The sequence below is a fragment of the Ciconia boyciana genome, chromosome 15 (assembly GCF_034638445.1).
Source record: "Ciconia boyciana chromosome 15, ASM3463844v1, whole genome shotgun sequence".
NCBI classification, from domain to species: Eukaryota; Metazoa; Chordata; class Aves; order Ciconiiformes; family Ciconiidae; genus Ciconia; species Ciconia boyciana.
This window is the reverse complement of record NC_132948.1, coordinates 11,045,357-11,061,824: the sequence shown is the minus strand read 5'-3', so window position 1 is coordinate 11,061,824 and position 16,468 is coordinate 11,045,357. Positions and strand designations below refer to the sequence as shown.

Here is a 16,468-nt window from a genome sequence, read left to right as displayed (position 1 = left end):
TTTTCTCATCCATGTTTCAATATAAGTAACAAACTGGCATACTGAATTATTAGGAGGCAGTAAAACAGAACTTTTTCTTTAGTCTAACACCGCTAACACACAATGCAATGGGGGGTTGCAAATCTGCATCACTCCCAATCCACTTTTGCCAGGTCAGCAATTTGGAAGTTAGCGGCAAACTAATAAAAGCTTTGTGTTCTTGAAACCAAAACTTTTCACAAAAAAAAACTTAAGGGGTTTGATAGAGGTCTCAGTGGGATGGATTTATAGGCAAGAGTGAACTTGAGAGAAGGAGAGAAATCCTTTACATGCAGAAGATTCGCAGATGCTTAGAAGGATTTTTTTGGTTTAATACCAGAGGAGAATGAAACACATTGGGAAACCACAAAAGTTTCTCTACAACACAATGGTCAATCCTCCAGCCAGCGCTGAGCAATTTTTCCTAGGCAAGAAAAGATTCCAGAGGGAGGGAGGGATCAAAGAGACGTCTTTGGTTTGGGCCGATCTTTAATTAATAGTGAGATATATTCAATCTGGGCTGCAATTCTACCAGAAAGAAATGGTGGGTCTTTCAAACTAACAATTCATACGCTCCGACAAAAAGCCAGTGAATGGAAGCTCCTGGGACTGCTACAGAAGAAATAAACAGAAACCAAATGAATGAAAATTAAGCAGTTCCATAATGCACAGAGATAACAAAGGAACAATGACAGATCCTAAGGTCAAAGCTCTTGTTGTCTCTCACTGAAGCTTAGCAGTGATTTTACTGTTTGTCAGGACTGGAGAGAGCAGATACACAACACGACAACCACACAAACAATTACACCTGTTACAAGCCAGATGACTCAGATACTTGCAGCCACAATTTAGCACAAATAAAAAATCTAATATTTAAGCTATTTTTTCAGGTTGTGTATTTTTAAAGCCTACGCTTATCGAAGACAGATTCTAGGGCAAATCTCATCCATTTGACTTTGCTCCACTCTTGTTCTCAGCTGAAAATCTGCTCATTTATTTTCGATGGCTTGATATTATCTATGCTTGTTTAAATGCTTCTCATTTCATCACAATACATCTGCCTTTACTTTTGCTGTATATTTAATCGTGTCAAGGTTTTTCTGCAGCCACTGGAATATTCTTTGTGGGAACAAGTAAATATGCAAAAATATAAAAAAGCATAAAAGAATTCTCAGCAGGAAACAGTATCAACAGTCTTCTCTCTCACTACTCCACATGGGGATCAGATCAGGGTTTCCTCTCAGCTCCACAAGCAAATGCAATTGCAGAGCAGCTGCCATGCAATCGTCCCACTTGGGTGTCTTCTTGTTTCTTATGCCCATGCATAAACATTTCAGCCCATCTCTCATAACACACCAGTGCAGGCAACATCTTCCCCCGGCAGCCACAGACCTGGGCACCCAGCTGAAATGCAGAAACCCAGATGATGAGAAACTTTATCCTCCCTTCCCCATGTGAGCACTGACCTGGGCCAGCTTGCTATGGTATCACAGCTCACATAGGGGACAACCAATTTTCTAGTGGAGAAAATTGACTTTAGCCCTTCCCTTCCACATCTCTTTTCATTCAGATGTGAACAATGGGCAGCTGGCGCACTCCCTACAGCATGCAGAAACTGAAGACCCCAGTTCTCTATGGAAAGTCATAGAGTATGAGTGGTAATAAGCAATTCTGGAAGAAGACAGAGGTGGTCTCTCCAGACAAGAGGCTAACCAAGCTACAAGCAGTGTAAGAGGCAGGAGGCACAGGTGAGAGACACCATGGAAAGCAGTAGGTGCTGTGTAGCAGAGATGGACACCACTGCCTATTTAGCACCGCACACAGGAGGCTGCACAAGGCAAGGAACCCACAGCAACCTACAACAGGGATGGAGGCAAAGAGCAGAGGCTGGTGACCACCGTTTAGCAGGGGTCAGGCAATGCCCCACTACCACTTGCTGCGCTGCTCTGTGAGAGCCCCAGCACTTTTATCCCACCACTGAATAACAAAGCGCTCGGGAAACACAGTGTGGGTCAAACCTTGTCCTGCTCATAGGAGGAGGAGAAGGGAGAAAGGAGAAGATCAATGCCAATTCTAGAAGCAAAGTCACCAAGGGATGTTTTAGCAGCTCCATTACTGCTCTGCTATTTATAGAGCACCTTGACACAGCATGGCTTGCTGTGCCGTTGTGCAATTGCACAACTCAGTTGCTGAAAGTGAACTTTGCTCCTGTGAAAACCGAGGCAGGAAAGGGAGGAAGAGTGCTGTTTCTTTGCTGAGAAGTCAAATGCAGACAAGCACCTTCCTGGATGAATTGTAGATAAATCAAACTACATTTGAAAGCAATACTTTTGAGAAGTTGCATTTATCATAAAAATTGTGCAGCTGTACCGCTAAGCAAAGGACACACAGCAGCAAGAGTACCCTCTGACTTCTGGGAGAAGAGCTAAAATTTGCCTTCTCCCAAGACACACCAGATTGCAGAGGAGATTTAAACACTGACATAGTTCCTGAGCCTAAAGAGGAACCAAAACCAAGTCAAGGCTTAAATGCATTTGTGTTTACACTATAGGACTTCCCCCCTCCATCCTTTATGCAGATATTTTATCTCTCTCAAGCAGTGATTTACAGGAAGTTTAAAAGGTATGTTTTTCCCTCTCCTCCGTTTCATTACAGTGGCAACATTCAGTGCCTCTTCTCAGAACTGGTACGAGGACTAGGATACCAGCCTGCTGTAACTCAAACAAAATGAGACACAAATTTTGTCTGAAAGCTTATATGGGAAGCCATAAACACCAGCAGACAGGGCTGGGCTTTGTCCTAGAACCAGCCTGCAACCAAATATAATATCTGAATTTAGCAGCATTTTATGACGCTGTAGGAACATCTAAAAAGAAATACTTCATACAATGTCAGGCCAACACCCCGCCTTTTTAATTCGGCACGTCAGCACCACAGCATCAATCTCCTTACAGTAACAATCAGAAACGGGATACATTTCCAGCTTTCTGGTGTGCAGCAAAGCGACTAATAAATCACCTGCTCCTTTAATAACCACTCCAGCAAGATCTAAAGAGGGCAGAACATTAGATTAGAGCATGGGTTAGTTCTAATTACATAACAAAAGAGAGCAAGAGTTGAAGAAAAGTAAATGGAGGCCAATTGAGCATCCCCAGAGCCCAGTGCTATGTCAAAGGCTCAAGACAGTGTGTTTCTCAGACTACTGTGGCACTGGGGGCATTGAGGGGAGACAACACATTGTTGGACATGACTTGAGATATTTAGCTTGAATTTCTAAAATAACTTTTACCTTGTAATAGTTTTTCAGCAGGTGCTTTGCCCCTTTTAAAACACTTATTTGGACTAGCCAAATACCAAGATCCCTAGAGCAACAGGTCAACTTGTAAAATCTCATCACTCCCATTTTATGCCAAAACCCCTCTCTCCAGAGTTGGGCAATAGCCTCATAGCCCAGTTCATCCTGCAAATTCTGAGAGTGCAGACGGAAAGGAAACACCCTTGTGATGTTCCTGAAGAGCACAGAGAGAGAGGAAGCCACTGTGCACATAACCAACCATGCAATGCTGTGCATCAGGGAGATGCCCCTTCCTGGTCCTTACTTGGACCAGTTCAACCTCAGATGAAGCTCCCTTTCTGTTGTCTTGATAATTTTTTATTTAACTATAATATTATCCATTGCTTTTGTTTTTAATCTCACTTGGCCCTGGACTGATGCCACAAAAACCAGCACAGGACTAAGGCACATGCAAAGCCATAGCTTTAGGTCACACTGTGCAATAAAAATCTGCCATTCATGTAAGTCAAGATTTCATTCAAGCTACATTTCTTAGATTTCACACATTTTAATAAGAAGTGAAACAAGTATCCTACTAGAAGGTAGTGGTGGCAGTGGCAGGTCAGTGTTAAAAACTGATGTATCTATGTTAAGCTGTAGTAAGAGGAAAGACTTTAAAGTTAATAATTTTGTAACTAAAAAGGAAAGTAACTCCTGTTGGAGCACAAATCCAAATTTCACATCTAAATCTTCCCTCTACTTTAGCTAACTGCTTAACAGGAGCCAAGTCTTCCATAAGCCCTCAGTAATTCTGAAGTTGGAGATGTGAGGGACAAGAAGCATTTAAAATTGTAACTTTTTCAATATCCTGTTTCCCTGAAAACAAACAAGAAATCCAGTCCTGCACCTGTGGAAAAACTCTGAAAATGTTAAAATTAATCTTTCCTGCAGCATCATCAGAATTGTAGTGTGAGATCATACAGACACTCCTCTTTGTAAAAGAGGAATCATTTCAAGTAATGCAGTGCCAGTAAGTACTATGATGTTATCCATGACTCATACAGAGGCAATCAATGGCTTGTCTGTATAGGAGAAAAATCACCAGCCCTTCCCACTAGCCCTCACTAAAGACCATAAAGACCAAACTACACATGTACATTATTCCACTATAAAAATGGCTCTATTCATAATAATTATTTTGCTCTGGAAATGCAGGCATTATCCTTGAATAAAAACACACTGTATCCCAGAATAGGGTGTCTACACAAGGAAAGCTATTCTGGAACTGATAAATTATAGAAGAATAATTAATTCTGTACCAGCTGTGTAGGTCACTTTCTTTCATACATGCAAGGGGTAAGACCTGATGCTGTTTAGGGACCCCAGCCGTGAGAGGTTGTGTAAGGTGATTTGGCCTGGCTACAGCTGGGGAAACTCTGACTCTTAATCCTGGCAGCAGGAAAATGAGGAGGATGACTACAGTGTGAAAATCTACCACAAGTTTAGACCTCATCTGAGCACTGTGAGTAGGATAAGTTTGGGTTATGCGAGGATTTAAGAAGCCTAGATGAACACCCACCTCGTGCTCTCCCCGACTCATTCAAAATTGAATAAAATAACCATGAAAGGAGGATGTCACTGTTTACTTCCCACACGCAGGGTCCATCCTGTGACTCATCTCCTCAGTTTTACATTAGGGAGGAAAAGGAGGAAAAAAACCCTCCATAGTCCCACTGAGGAACAACTTCCATCACCTACCATTCAAAAACAGGCCTTACTCCTTTAGTACTTGAGGTAGTTATACAGTGAACCACACTGGCACAGAAAAAAAACCCGTAACAACAGTCTTTTCAACTGTAACAGATAATTTGAAGATATAAATGACACTGTAAGAAAGAGCTAAGAAGAGTTCCCAATACTTTTTTAACATTAAAGTCAGCCCAGAAGCTGTCAACATATAAAAAACTGTAGCATGAGAAAAGATGATAGGATCCCTTTAAGCTTTTCTCATTCTCACTTCTTCTTATCCTAGTTTGATGTAAGGATAGAACTTGATGTAGGACTCGCAATCAGTTTACAGTCCTTACGTTCAATCTTGATTACACATTTGTGGAGACAGAGATTCGCTTGCAAAACATTGCTAGTTGGGTAGCTTGTTTGGAAAAACAAGAAAAAGGATGTAATTTTAAAAAAAGAAGTCTATTTAATCCAAACATCTAAAACTGAAGAGAGGTTAATTAACTTTTGTAGGCTCTGGACAATGTCTCACGTACTTATCTTCAAATGTCTCAGTCAAACTTCTGTTACCCAAGCTTCACTGCAGCTACACGTTCTGGCCACCCTCCGCAGGAGTCACCCCATCTCATTTTAGATAGGTATCTAAGCCCAGGACACACTCCGGCCTCCCCTTTCAGTAAATCACAGAAAAGGGTATCTCCAGAATTGATTCATCCTCTCCTAGACACTTATATCTTAGGGGTGATAAATCACCCTTGGGAGGAGCCTATTCCTATCCATTAACTTGATTGCTAAAGGTGGCCAGAGCAGACCTGCATGCTGGAGGTTTAGATGTCTATGGGCAAAGAAGTCCTGACCTGTCAGATCTGATGGCTCACTCTTCACTAAAGCTTCTCTTCCCACTCTGCATGTCTATGTTTGCCCATTGCTCTGCTTCCAAAAAGCTTGAAAGCAACATCTCAGGCCTCATAAATCTTTTGTCTACTAAAATACATTTTTCAGTGCAAAATTAAACCATGCATACGAATGGAACCCCTGATCAGGCCACAAGTTCAGTAATAAATTGTATTATTGTGTTCCAAAGCCAGTCAAGTGCTTCGCCTGCTTACCGTTGCCAAAAAATTAAGTTGGATGTGGAAGTTTCTGAGCTGGTGCTTACTACAGTTTTTAGCTTGCATGCATTTTGCACAGTCACCCACAGTGAAAGACATACGTACAGCAAGGCCACCTACAGATCATAATAAAACCGTACTGTCTGAAAGGCTGCCTATAAATCTTATTAAAGTAATCCCTTCCCTGAACCCAGATTATTACATTCACCTTTATGGTAGAATAAAAATTAATTTTCTCAGCTATAATAAGTGTATGATAAGAAGGCATCACTTGGGACTAAATAAAGATTATAATTAACTCCAACTGAATAAATCTAAATTTAGCTTGGACTAGCAATTTGTTTTCATACATTTTCCTCTACGACTGAGTGAATAGGTACGGCAGGATTAGCATCCCATGCCAGTTCCAGCACTGCTGGCACAGAAAGGAGTGAGGCAGAGTGTAATCCAATACCCAAAAGGCCTGAAGATTAATTCAGGGTTCTCTATCAGAAAAAGTTTGGAAAACTGGAGAAAAACAAAAAGGCTCAAAACTGCCATTAGTCCAGCAAGGAAAGCATGTGAAGTGTTGGACTCCAGAGAGAATACTGCTTGCTGCACTCCCTAAATCAGCGTTATGCAAAGACAGGACCTCTGCCACGAGATGCTGAGAGCATGTTTAGGGGAAGCATCCTCTTTGCTTGCCTCATCTTACTCTTTCCTACCGACTATCTGCTTTTGGGTGCTATCAGAAACGGGCTGCTGGGCCAGATGGATCTGTGCTCTGACCTGGTACGGCCATTCTTACTCTGAGCTCCCTCATCTGCGACACCTCAGAGGTGATCCCTAAAGCAATTGCAAAACAAGGAGACAGAACATTACACAAGCACATGCAAGCACACAAACAAAATGGGGTAAAGTAAATGGATCAAACAAATACACAAAGTTTACCCTGATTTTTTTTTTATTTAGTTGAAAATAAAAACCCTTATAGCAGCACTATACCCAGCAGATTAGAGAGTTGTGCTTTGTTTTTTCTTTTTCCCAAGGAAACGAGGCTCTACTTATAAAAGGTTGAGGAACTGCCTTGTTAAGCCACTACCTCATTATTTGTCATTCTCTGGGAAGGAGGAGTTCAGCCTTGTTTATCAAAATAGACTATGTATTTATCCTTTCCAGGGAACAGCATGCAACCCAAGCAATAAAGCTACTGTGCGTCCTCTGATTTCCATGCTAGCCCATGCAGACATCGCATTTGCCTGCATAAGAAGATTTTATCAGGTATAAAGCTACAGCTGAACCATTATCATTACAGCAGAATCGTTCTCCAAACAGGTATGTTTCTTTCCAAAGACTGGAGTTCTTTTACCTTAAAGGTGACACAGTCCGAAACAAAAAAAAAAATTTTTTTTAGGATGAAATAAGAGTATGTATGGATGAAATAAGAGTATGTATATAATGCACTACACCACTATAACAACCTAAATTCACCTCTCATGAGGGTTTAACTTTCCTAGACATGACTCCCTTCTGCTGCCCCAGCACCATCACTTCTTTTTGAGAACTACCAGACTTGAGCACAATTCCTGCCCAAATATGAAATTGCGCAAAATTATGCTGTCCGAACCTGAGCAGTGCAAATTCCTCCTTAATCACTGACACTGGATGTTATAGTTAAATTTGTCACAGCTTCTAAGCCAAAGATCCACCATCTCTATAGGTTATAAAGTGGAAATTTTATTCCACCAGGGAGAAGAGAGATCCCCTTTCCTCCAAATGCTACCATCATGTCAAGGCCTGGAAGGACCTGAGATACAGGACATTAAACCTGTGGCATCTGTAACAGTAGAAAGGCTATTTCAGGTAAGTTTTAGAGGCTTTTATTGCTCCCTCTGAACCTTGTACAGCAGGAAACATGGTAACTAAGGCACCTGGTTTTACGGGCTGGAGTAACAGAAGAAATAGTCACAATAAAAAAATTTTAAAAACTCTTTAAACATCCCTAAAATAGCTTTTCTTGAAACACACTGGGATGGTTTCACCATCTGTGAGTAATGTGCCCATCCCCATACCCCATAAAATCTTTATGTCATCACGTATTCTATTTATTCATCTCCGCCTCACTCTCACATGTATGCTTCTGGCCAAAGTCTTCGTTGTTAAAAACATTTATTCAAATGTGTCTGATAGAAAAAGCTAGAAGTTAGATAAAATATATTCCCGTAGTACTACCTACATGTTGTGCAGAAGCACTATGTGGTCGCATCCATGGACCGTACAAAGCACAAGTTAACGGTATTCCTAAGCCAGGTGTTCATGGCCTCCCAGGGCCAGTGAGTTCTTGCCCAAATCTCCTGCATGTAAAATATTCTTTTCCTTAAGGAGAAGGGGATCATTCCAATGGGTGAAGGACACAGAACAAATACTGAGGGTGAATCTATAGAGAAAAAGTGTGAGCATGAAGAGAGCATGGGGACACTGAACACTCCGTCTCCAAAAACCAAGCAGAAATAAGATGAGACATTCACAGGGTTTCTCCTTCGAGTCTCCATCAGCTGTTTGCAGCTCCCACCTCCTTTGACAGAGGCAATACAGGTATTTGCAGAACTAAGGTTTTCCAGCCCAGACTAATTCCCTGAGTGCTAGAAGGGAGTCTTCCTCCATATCACACTCAGCACGGCCAAGGCCACCTGGGTGCATATAACTGACAAAGCTGCTTTAACTGCCCAAACCTCAGTGCAGGGAGGGTGCCCAAGAGAGGAAATCCCCCATGAGTTTTCTCATTTAATGTGGCTGTTGCAATCGCTCAGGTTGCTCTGCTGGGCTGATCACTGGCCTAATTTGCCATTTTAGTTTCGATCAGGGGTGTTGATATGGCGGTTAAAAGTCACAGGCTGCTCTTGGCGAGTTTCTCTGCATCTCTCATACAACAGCAACAGGGAAATTGTCCTGCCAGTTACAATTAGAGGCATTAGCACAGTGGCTAAAGGTCACGAATTCATCAGCTGAAAGAACTGAATGACAGAGCCACTATTGCAAGCTAAACTGAAGTTTAAAAACACCTGATTAACCAAGGAGAGTTTCTATTCTGGTTACCTGGAGGGGAGAGACAACTGCTAAAGCCATGCACACACACACAGAGGCTTTGCACGACCTGCCGCATGGTGGGCAGAAAGACCATAAACACAAACCATGAACACCACAACCTGCCTGAAGGTGCCTCCCCCAGGCGTGAGCAGCATTGGGATTTCCTAAAACCTCCTTCTCCCTTCCAGGCACCCCTTAGCAGGCCGGAGGTGGAGATGCCAAAACCAGCCTTAAAAACCAGGGCACCACCAACTCAGGAAGGGTGATTTGCACATCCAGGAAGCACAACCGCTATGTGGGGAGTCGAGAGGCACAGCCACCCCAGGTGAAACTAAGCCGGTAACAGTCCCAGGGGCCACAGCAGGGCTGCCAGACCTCTCACCCAGCTCCCCATCACATGGAACTGGTCCTGGCATTGCTCCTTACCCCTGTGCAGAGTTGATGCTTCCAGCTGCCAGCATTGCAAACCCCTGTGCCTCCCTCCTGAGACCTGATAAATAAGGTTTGTCACGGCTACTGGAGGTTCTCATTGCTAAAGAAGAGGTTAGGACAGGGCTCCCTACTACTGTTACCTGAAGCAAAACTCATTTTCCCTCAGTGATATTTCATAAACAACAGAAAATGAATATGTGTATGGGAGTGTGTGGATATATTCTCCAAACAACAGAAAGGCCTTACAAGGCAAACACATTCACTAAAGGCACCCAGGTGATTGCAAAAGTAAATCTCTTAAATATATGCTCTAAACTATTAGCCAACTGTGAAATATTTGTATGCAGTGTCAAAACATCTATGTCACACAAAGCCAAGAGACTGACAGGAGAAAGGCCAGGATTTATGTTAGCTGGGGTCTATCCGTCATGGAGATAGGAAAGCTGAGAGAGAGTCCTTTTATTAAAATCACTCTCCTGCTGCAGATATTGATCTAAGCAGCTAAGGTTGAATAGCAAAGTGCATCCCCATCTCTCACAAAGTTACTCACTGGTACAGCAGTAAAGGACTGGGGTAAATGCCCTCACAACCCCAGCAAACAGCACCCCAAAAGGAAGCAGGCAAGGAACAAGGGGCACTGGTATAAACAGCATCCCGTGATGCCATGGCACAGCTGCCTTTGAGGAACCAGAAGTCCCTCTCAACTCCACTTCCCAAATTTTCAGGAAGCCTACTTTGCTCCCCAAATCACTAATGCAGGTTGCCATTACTCCCAGATTGAATTCACCATTAAAACAATACAGAGGAACACAGTGCTGACTGCATTCCTTGCATTCCCATTTTAAGGAGCAAAAAAATGCCATTTCAAAAGGATCCTTCCCTAAATCTGCTTCAGCATTTTAAATTTTTCCTCTAAGCAGTAGTAGCTTGGATCCAGACTTCTGCCCCAGTTTGGGCTGACCCTTCCCTGGCAGTTCTCCCTTGGCTCCTGGAGGACCCGGATCTTGGCTGCGTTTCTCTTTGCAAACCCCAGCTTGTGACTGCAGTGAATGGCCTCGAGTACTACACCTAAAGATAAAATTAAGCAAAATAACTTGAAGTACTATATACTACAGACTTTCTACATTCCTGCATCCTTACACAGGTACTGTCATTTTATAGCACTTCTGATTCTCCCCACAGAAGCTTCTGCCTTTGGTGATACTGAAAAATTCCTTGCATGAGCCAGAAATTACAGGATATTAAAATTCTGGCAGCAGATTCTCCAAAGGCATTGTCAGAAGGAGGTAAGGTTGGTCCAAAGCCTTTCTCCAGAACAATGGGCTTTCACTGGATTCTCCATCCTGTTGTTTCGAAGCTCTTGGAGGAAACGAGCTCCAAACTGATGGGACCAAACAGCCGCGGGAAACCACAAAATCAGCTTACAATAAAACCCCTGTAAAGTTATTAAGAACACAGATATGTCTTGAATGCACAAAAAATCCTCTGTCTTACCAGCACTCATCCATATCCCACTGTGACTGTAATCCCAGGAAGAGTATATGCCACGCACAGTCCCACTGGGGAACTGCGATAAAACAAAACAGGATGCAGAGACACGCAAAGCAAAATCCTGGGTCTGGCGCCAGCCCCACAGCTCTGCCTAAGCACCGGGAGCAGTTCTCATTTCACTCCCCATTACTGTTGGATTTTTCACCTGGATAGCAACCCTGACTACACATGCTGATTTTTGGGACTGTTCACAATGTAGATAGTTAAATTCCTGGTTAAATCTTTGCAGTGTTTAGGTCTGTGGGAAGAAGTCAGCTTTCACTTAGGTTTCCCCACTGAACTCCAGAGGTGCAGGCTGTTGCCTCCAGCAAGATTTGTGTCCCCATCCTGCAAACACGCATGCACATATATCATTTCAAGTGTGTGTGCAGTCTCACTAAGTCAGGGCGTTTTCCCACTGGGCAATTTAAGTATAAGCTGCAAAGTTTCAGGACAGAGGCCTGCGAGGCCACCCAGCCTTTTAGCTGCTTCAGAAAAAGCTCCACGGCTTTACAGATCCACCACTATAAGTTCAGGGATATCTGCACCTTTTTTCTCTGAACTCAATCCTTAACCTGCACTTTGCATTGCTCTCACAGGCAACCAATATTACACTAACCAGATTCCCAAAGCAATACGTGCTCTCCAGCTCTCCTAGGAGCAACTACACAGGCCTAGTTCTGCAGTTCAGACATCATTAGGTTATCAATTTATATGTTCCCTCTCAGGGAACAGCACATGAAAACATGAATCCTTCCTTTCTAATGACAGCTTTTTTTTTCCCCCACCTAAAATATGCAGAACAAAAGTTTCTGTTTTCTCTCAGATTCTTTTACTTAATTCAACATTTTATTTTTGGAATGACAACAGCCTTGAACAACTCCATTAATTTGTTACGGAGTAAAAGAGCTTTGCATTCCTAGGGTGATGGCTGACCTCCTCCCCTGCTCCCTTGCTTATTGAAACAGTCCTGCTCAAGCACATCCTGGTATCAGAACAAAGCATAATTTTTCATCCTCAAATGCATTATTTTACATTATGAATACACATTTGACATATTTTACAAATTCACGGCAGATGCTGTCAGAAAGGACAAAATAACCATCCCTCAGTACTGCTTTTCTCTTACTACAATGATCAAGGGCTGCAGCTTGTCATTCACACGTGGAGAACGGCTCCTCTTGGGGAGAGAAGGAGCCTGCAGCCTCACCCAGGACTTCTTGGGTATTTGTTTCCCTGTCTGTTGCCGATTAGCAATTTAGAGTTCGATTTTCTAAGCACAAGGCAAATTCCCAATAGCGCTGGAGGAGGCAGTTTGAGGAGATCTTGTCAAAATATTGGTGTGTAAAGAAAGTGAAACCTTATTATGGCTTTCATACTGCGATGCACCAAATATGGTTATCTTGCTCACAGACAATTATTAACTCATAGGCAAAGAATAAAAACTCTCAAGCAAAAACCAAAGTTGGATGAGGTCTTACTTGCTGTGTGGTTCACCTGTGTTAATATATTAAGGTAATAAAAGATAATGAGCATTAGCTGACAGCATTTTCAAACTCTTCAAGAGTCAAGAGAAGTAAATTAGATCAGATTTGAGATTGCCTGAGAAGGCAAAAAGCTGAATCTAATTATTTTCTTAATGACAGGGCAAGTATAAAATTGAGAAAGAGTCACAGGACATCACTATCATAGCCCAACCCAGCATACTAGTTAGGAAACTCCAGATCATCAACATGATGATTAGTTTAGGATGATGATTAGTTTAGGCCAGTGCCTCAACCAGAGCAGAAAGTGCTCACCTACCAGGATAAAATACCCCAAGGGTGTGAATTGGATGCACACTAATTTATAGCAGTGTTTCTCAATTTGCCCTATTACCTCTGAATTGAAACAATTCACTGATAGCAATTTGTAGCAGCTTGAGAAAAAGACTGAGGATTGAGATATCTGGAAAGTCTGGGAACAGCCTTTCCGCACCAGGAGTGTTTATGCATAGGGTTAGCCTGTAGTAGTAGCTGTCAGCTATTTCAGGGAAAATGAGCCATTTAAGACATAGGAACTGAACTTGGACCAGTAATAACTTAGTGCAGAGGTTAGAAATACAAACAGCTGCCCCCTGCTCCTCTGGGCCACTTCTTACATTAACACAAGTCTGCAGGCCCAATTTCTGGCTGGAACAAGACCCCGTAAATCCAATGTGACCTCATCAACCCCAATCTCATCTATGTGCCTCTGAACGCAGAGCCCGTCCTGCTCCTGCCAAAGGCAGCAGCATCCCTCCCACCCTCGACCCTGCAAACTCACACCAAAACTGCCTCGGCTCACCAGAGAGCCAGCTCAGGGTTTTGCGCATGTATGACAGACAGCAGTCACGCATGGGAACAGCCCAGCATTTGTGCATGCTGAGGATGCAGCTCCATCACAGCTCAATGTGAGCATTTACCCGGCCGGAGCTGCTGTAATGGGCAGTGAGAGGGAGCAGCAAAAAAGCTGTGTTCGCCTTCTGCTTGGTGGCATCTCCTATAAACCTTTGCGTGGAAACATCACAAGTGCAGTTCAAGTTTGAGTCAATTCAAGTTCAAGTCATATCTTATTACATCCAGTACTGCTCACCTACCCATAGCCTAGAGAATAACATTCTGCAGAAACTCAGCATACAGGTCACTTCAGCACTCTGCTTTGTCTGGCATTTATAACTAGAGCCGAGCACATAATTCACACTGCATAATTTATCCACGGGATTTAGCCCTTGGAACACCCAAAGCAGATAACAATTTCTTTGTACTTATTTATTTTTTAGAAAATTCAGTCAACTACTTCTCTGCTTCTTCTGAACTCTGCAAAAAGATTATGAACCTCTGGCTATATTCTTCCAGGGCTTGAGCTCTTGGCTAGCTGTGATCCGTCAGATTAATTCACCTCTTTTTCAGTCTTCTACCTTCAACTATTCTTGTTTCCTGAGTAGAGGAAAACATGTGCAAGCACTAAATCTCAAACATGCTATTCTAACATTTGGATTCCATTATCCTAGAGATAAGATATAATCCTATAATGATATGTAATAAATTAACATTTAATCTCATATCAGAGGGTTCAAAGGGATCACAGCCAGCTGGTGCTAAAATAAGCATTTGCTAGAGGCTGCAAGAGTGGGAGCCGAAGATGAGAAGTGAGTGAGATCTAAGCTGCTCTGACGCTTTGGCTTGGCAAGACTGGTTGGCAAGGAAAGGATCAAATAAACCCCTGATACGAAGGGGACCATCTCCAAAATCAACCAACCTGTGCCCTTTCACTGTGAATGTAGTCCTTGCAGTCCATCCAGCATGGAGGAAGGGAAGATTTCCCACCTCGGAGCTAACAAGCAGGGAAGGTCATCGTCACACAGTGCTGCACAGGGGACTTAGTTTGGAGCTTGATTCGTCCCCCATTTGTCAAGATGTGGAGATCTGATGAGTCTGGGAGCAAGCATCCAGCCCGGGGTTGAGCTCTCTCCAGCTGCAGAGATCCATGGCCACCCCCGTTTTTTCCCCTGGCCCTACTTTATGCACATGCAGAACCAACAAAAGGACGTACAGTTTCAACACAAAGAAGCCAAAAATAATTTGTCACTTTGTTCCCCTTTCACACACCTTCACACACAGCGCTAATACACCAACCACTGCACAATCTTCATTAATAACGACAGCTATTAATAAAGTTTTCTCCATAGAGGCTTCCTTAATAAATGCACATAGTGACTCTGGTGAGGATGATTTGTTTCTCTTGAAGACAGGCGCAATTAAAAGCGCCCAGCAGGAAGACGCAGCCTCCCAAGATGCGCAAGGCAGTAACGAGCACCAAGGGCTGCTGACCGAAATAGCAGAGATAAATCCCTGACTTGCCAGAGTCCCTCCAACGTCTGCCAAGCCAAGATTTCACTGTTAGGGTAAGGGAATGAGAACTGTCTTTATCTTCCCAGATGCTCCATGTGCCACCCCCGTTGTCCCAGCTATGTCCTATGGCATGGTACATTTTTCTGGAAATTTGCAGACCCAGCACTTAATCTTTGTTCATGGGCAGCAGCAGCAAAAAAACTATTGACATCAGTCAGATTCAGGTTCTTTCTCTGAATCCAAAGACACACTTCATTGCTCCACCTCAGACTGGAATACACTTTAAAAAAACAAAACTGTCAGGTAGCCAAGAAGGCCAAGAATCCATCACAGACACAGACAGTATTTTTAAAAAATACTCCAAATCTCTTTGCTAGTTTTCAGTGAAGACAACAGTGAAGATCAACCTTACTGCCAAATTAGCTAGAAAGTAAAGGCAGTTAAAAAAACATCAAGAAAAAAGGAAAGAGAGAAACTTAGACAGGATAGCCAATAAAAATATACAGTGATCTGAATTTCACAACTCCGGACACTGACCACAGTTCTGTATCTGAAGAAAACTTAATAAATAAAAATCTCAAAAAATCTGAAGTGTTATGGAGTTATCTTTGCCCTAGCATATAACACACATTTCTATTACCCTTTCTGGATTAGCCAAATGAAGATCAATGTATCTATAAAACTCAATGACATGTTAATGCAAACCTTAAAAAAGATAAAATGCCTTTTATCTCAGTCTTAGGAAAACCTAATAAAGAATTAACAGTCCATGAAGCCATGGAATTTCACTCAAGGCTTTACTTTACGCCAGGACTTCCTACTCCATTAATTTTTAACGGACAGGTTTCCCCAGGTTTTGGGACACGTCGGTACAATTGTACATTGTCATTAAAATTGGTCCTATATTTTCCTTCAGAGCTGGGATAAGAACCTCGTTGTAGTGCGTGGACTTAAAATACAGACAACACCCACAATGGATCAGAAATGTACATCTGGAGCAACTGTTAAGATAAATAAGTATGCAAAAAATGGTAGACAAATATTGATTTTGACAATGATCTCACAATTAATGAATTTATGAGCTAAAACTTTCACCTGCAGGATGAGCACTTTGGATCAGAGCTCATTTGTAACGTCAGCATTTCAAATTTATATCAGAAGCAACTGCCAGGAATCTACTAACGCAAGACTAGATGTTGAATCCTTAAAGGGATGCAGTCAAATATGAGTCTAGGAATTCGTTCAAGATTCGTTCTCAGAATTAACAAGCCTTCAGTGACTGCCATGGGCCGTGCCGGGAGGCTGGGATCCATAAAGCCAGACATCCCCAAGCTCGGTGGGAAACTGGTCTCATCCATGTTCATGGCTATATTTATTTCCACTGACAAACACATGGCAGCAAGACCAGAAATTTCAAATGCCAGTAC

General features: G+C 42.6%; 1 protein-coding gene across 1 annotated transcript in view; it reads right to left on the bottom strand.

Moving 5' to 3' along the window:
* TMEM132B (transmembrane protein 132B) overlaps window positions 1-16,468 on the bottom strand; it is a 259,133-nt gene that overhangs the window by 188,248 nt on the left and 54,417 nt on the right. The gene's annotated exons all lie outside the window — the stretch shown is intronic.